Below are 5,485 nucleotides of genomic sequence, written 5' to 3' on the forward strand. Positions count from 1 at the left end.
TAACACCACTCCCCCTTTGTCTCTGTCAATCCCTGCTAAACTGATGACAGGTGAGGAGACGGCCCCTGATGTTGAGCAAGAGGAACAATTAAAATACAGGTCAGATTTACAAAGACTGCATTAATAATTTAAAAGATGTATAAATGTAAATCTACAACATTTCATTGTGTCCAATACTTTGGTAAATATTTACAAAACTAATGAGATTCCAGCCTCAGCTGCACTTTGTTTGGTCCAAATGATCAAATGTTAACATGTTAACACATTGAACTACAACAAGGTCAAATATAAACCATGCTAAACGTCAGCATGTTAGTATTGACATTGTGAAGATGAACCTCATTCCTCTTGTTACATTCTGATGGTTGCGTTTAGCTTAATGTCCCACTGTAAATGGGGTTGTAGTGAGAGTCACTATGTGTCAAGATTTTGGAGGCGAACTGTGAGATCTGGCCAGGCACAACAGTTCTTTAAATCTTTGATGTAAATAATAAAAAAAAAGAATAATTAAGGACAAGTTGTTTCACATATTTATTTTGAAAAATAAATCTGCTTCCACCATTCTTGTAAACCACATCAATAGTCTGTGACAGTAGATCTAAAGCCTGACAGCTGTAGCAACAGTAAGATTGGGGTGCAGGGCTTAATGAAGGATCAGCTAACATCTATTTGAAAGTCTTTCATAAAGTTAGTCACATCACATTGTGTCTATTTTATGACTGTTTGTATTATATTTATATAAACTACCTTAAGAAACAGGGAAAATATTTCCTGCCAGAACATGTGCAATTTAGCTGTTCTGTAAACATGTAACCGTTAAACTGGTGTTTGATGGCTGTAGCTGAACTGTCCATGTCCCAACATGAATGGCTGAAAGCTGTTTTGATCCCTCAGTTATTCACTGGATATGCTGCACAGACTACACACGAAACCGCACTACACATACATCATGTATCTACTCACCAACAACAAGCTCAACAGAGGCGTCTGTGTTCATATCTGGAATGTAACATTTGTATCTCCCCTCATCAGAAGGTTTCACTTTGGAGAGTTTCAGTGAAATGTTTCCGTGCTTCAGTTCATCAGTGAACAGAGTTGTTCTTCCTTTAAAGGAAGGATTTTTTATTTTTACAATGTCCTGACCAGCACGCCACACATAAACAAATCTGGGGTCCAGGTCTGGTCTTGCCCATTCAAAAGTCTTGGCAGCAACATCCACTGCAGGCTGCAAATGACATGGCAAGATGACGTCATCGCCAACTTTTGCCACTATTGGCTGAGGTGAACCAATTAACTGAGAGTGACCTGGAAGGAAACAAAATATTGTTATAAGCTCTTGCAGAAAAAATAGTTTAATTAGTTCAGCTTTATAAAGTAAATCTGAACCATATACAAAAAAAATGACAGTGGGTACATTTTGACAGATATTGTGATATTTATTTTTACATTTTTAAAGTAAATAGTTGGCGAAAAGAGAGCTGAGCCATAAGGCAAAGCTCTCGATCTACCGGTCGATTTTCGCCCCTACCTTCACCTATGGTCATGAAGGCTGGGTCATGACCGAAAGAACGAGATTGCGGGTACAAGCGGCCGAAATGGGTTTCCTCAGGCGGGTGGCTGGTGTCTAGGGTGAGAAGCTCGGCCATCCGCGAGGAGCTCAGAGTAGAGCCGCTGCTCCTTTGCATTGAAAGGAGCCAGTTGAGGTGGTTTGGGCATCTGGTAAGGATGCCTCCCGGACGCCTCCCTAGGGAGGTGTTCCAGGCACGTCCAGCTGGGAGGAGGCCTCGGGGAAGACCCAGGACTAGGTGGAGAGATTATATCTCCAAACTGGCTTGGGAACGCCTCAGGATCCCCCAGTCAGAGTTTGTTAATGTGGCTCGGGAGAGAGAAGTTTGAGGTTCCCTGCTGGAGCTGCTCCCCCTGCGACGATAAGCGGATGAAGATGGATGGATGGATGGATGGATGGTAGTAAATAGTGTGTTTACACTGTTGAGGGGCTCATATTTACGGTGGCTCCAAAGGCTCACAAGAGGACTACTTTTACGTTCCCTTGCAACACTTTTCTTCTTCTGTTCTTTCTGAGCAGTACAGTCGGCTTCTCTCAGTGCAACACTCAAGCATGGATCAGCTTATTAAATTTTATCTGAACCAAGCATTTCCTTTGTTGATATAGTACTACTGCTCAATAGGCACATTTATGTACCTAATCAAAAGGACCAGGCACTACGGTGGGTGCTGGGATAGAGCCATGCTGGCCCAGCTTGGTAAATATCCGGTCTGGAGGATATGGGACTCCAAACAAAGAGAAATTGAAGACGGTTAAGCCGACATCTGTACACAGACCTGCATCATCAGTGTCCCGAAGCACCGTTTTCTGTCACAGCGCAAGCCTCCAGCGAGATGACAGAGGGCTGCGTGTTTACATTGGTGATGGTGGCTGCTTGGTTTAATAATTTAATGAATGTAGGACTGCAGCATTAAACAAATGCCATCTCTAATTTTTGTTTTAATACAGTGTCTTGTCTTGTTAGTTGAATGAGACTGTTGTGACTTTGTTTTTAGCACACTGGACCACCAGAAACAGCATTTTGTTCATTTGTATATTCAGTAGGTGGATGAATGAAAATAAACAAACTATGACTCAATGTCAGTCCATCGGTTTCTATTTTGCATTAGTCCACAGCTATAATCAGTCAGCACTGCAGAAAAGATCATAGGTGCCAACCTGCCCTCCATTCAGGACTTTCCAGAGTCAGGAAACAGGCAGGAAACATCACTGCAGATCCATCTCACCCCGGACACAACCTGTTCCAGCTCCTCCCCTCTGGTAGGCGCTACAGAGCTCTGTACACCAAAACCAACAGACTCAGGAACAGTTTCTTCCCACAAGCCATCACTCTGATGAACAGCTGATTTCTGACTCACAGTGTCAGGAACAATAATCTGTGCAATAATCCTGGCTCATCCAGTAATCAACCCATGCAGTCAATTACCTCGGTTCAGCTCCCACTCTTCGCCAGTTCGTCAGTTTTCCTCCCGTGCTTCAGTTGGTCTGGCCAAATTCCTTGCATCTCTGCATTTTCTGAGTGTTGTTTGTGAATCCTGCCTAACATACAATTTCAGAGCTGTTCATACTGTTCATATTGTATATGGTTAGTTAGTTAGTTAAGCCTTTAAATTCCCATAGGAACATAGGCCATCGACGAAGCTCTTCCATCCTCTCCGGTCTTGCGCCCTCCTCTCCAGATGTTGCCACGTCAGCCCTTTTTTCTTCATCTCCTGTTCTGTGGTTCTTCTCCAGGTGGTTCTCGGTCTGCCTCTCTTCCTCCTGCCCTGTGGGTTCCATGTCAGTGCCTGTTTAGTGATTGATTTCTTTCTCCTGAGTGTGTGCCCTATCCACTTCCATTTCCTCCTCCGAATTTGCATTTCTTTTGGGTCTTGTTTGGTGAGTTCCCACATGTTGGCGTTAGAGATGATGTTGGGCCAGTATATTCCTAGAAGGCGTCTGAGGCCAGTTGGTGAAGGTCTGCAGCTTATTAAGTATAGTGGTGGTAATTCTCCAGGTTTCAGAGCCATAAAGTAGAGTGGTTTTTATGTTTGAGTTGAAGTTTTGCAGTTTGGTCTTGAGTGACAGGTTTTTTGCCTTCCAAATATTGTTTAGCATGTTGAAAGTTGTCCTTGCTTTTCCGATCCTGGCTTGGACATCGTCCTCCGTGCTACCGAGGTATGTGTAACTGTTTACATCCTCTAGTGCATTTTGATCCATGGTTATGGATGTGCTGTTCTTGCTGTTGATACGCAATACTTTAATTTTTGATGAGTTTATTTTGAGACCAAGCAGACCAGCTGTTTCCACACACCAGTCAGGACCTCAAATGTCTCCGATATACATCCTTCATGGAGGACTTGACATCTCGTCCCTTGGTATGTGCTCCTTATGATGTTAATGATCTTTTCTGGGATCCCATAATGAGCCATCAGTTTCCACAGACTTTCCCTATCTACACAGTCAAAGGCTTTTTCAAAATCTATGAAATTCACATAAACAGGCAAATTCCATTCTATTTATTTTAATGGCTTTTCTAATTTCCATCTTGGTGGGGGGGTTGCAGTTAATCTCCAGTGGGTTTGAAGCTATTGCTGTCAGTAGAGATTGCTGCCTGTTGAGCAGGTCTCTGAAGTGTTCAGACCGTCTCTTCACCTGATCTTCCTTGGTTATGAGGAGTACACCCTGTGAGTTTTTAACGTGTGCCTGTGCGTGTCTGAATTTGCCTGTGAGCTTTCTTAAAGTTAGGTATAGGTCTTTCAGGTTGGTCTTTCCTGCTTCTTCTTCTGCCTGTTGTGCTAGATCCTCAATAAATAATATTGTATATACAGTATACCAAATCCACCTACCTCATGTACATATCCCTTGCAGATAATACTTATTTATTCCAGCATCTTTTGCACTCATCACACTGTGTACATGTATGCTTGTATGTGTATGTGCACCTGTATATTACAACCACCTCTGACATGTACTTAATAATAACAATAATGGTAATAATAATTAATGATTTTCTCCTGCATCTTTTGCACTCTGCTCATTGCACTATTGTCTCGATGTGTCTGTTTTGTTCATAGTGTGTATATATATGTTCTCTGTACTAGCCTGTGTTTGACTATTATTGTCTTATTGTATAAGTATGCATCGTGAGCATTGTACAATCCAGAGTCAAATTCCTTGTATGTGTAGACACACCTGGCAATAGAGCTGATTCTGATTCTGATGATCTTGACAAAGAGACTAGATAATCATTGTCTTGGATACTAAAAATGGGTGTGGACTGGTTCCCACAGAGGTTGCTGCTGCAAGCTGAGATTCATTTGTTGCACACGCATATATGAACACATGTTCATAAACACAACAGCTGTATTTCACTCTCACAGCGCTGGAAGGCAGCAAAAGATCCACTCCTCAGCTAGGTCAGCAAGACAGAGTATAAGGTGGGTCTTGTAAGAAATACCAGCTGTGTGTAAAAAGCACAGGTCGGTACCGGTGAGTAGCCTACCAGCTCACCTCAAGAACTTTTTAAGTTTGGCCTATACTGTAACAATGCCTAGTGAACAGTAGCCTACTATCAGAATGGGTAATGCCCATTTCAACCGGTATGGATGGATCCAGCTCTTTCAAAACGAAGCAGGAATCATCTTTCCTTACTTGTAGGTTATACACCCTTTATTTAAAATACATCCACCTGTATCGGCGCAGTTGTCCAAAGTACATCAAGTAAGGTATCAAGTATTACGGTAGTTTATTTATCATTAGCTGGTCAGCAGAAACCAGCTGTGAACCAAAAATGAAAGTTATATTAGTGTGTACGTCTACCTGTACAGAAGTGTGATAGAAGATGGACGATGAAAAAACTGATTGTTCTGAGTGGATATTGAAGAGACAGTCCAGCCATCTGGTGATCCTGCAGTTTGGAAAATGGACAGAAACCAT

This window comes from Micropterus dolomieu, linkage group LG12 (genome assembly GCF_021292245.1).
Source record: "Micropterus dolomieu isolate WLL.071019.BEF.003 ecotype Adirondacks linkage group LG12, ASM2129224v1, whole genome shotgun sequence".
NCBI lineage: Eukaryota > Metazoa > Chordata > Actinopteri > Centrarchiformes > Centrarchidae > Micropterus > Micropterus dolomieu.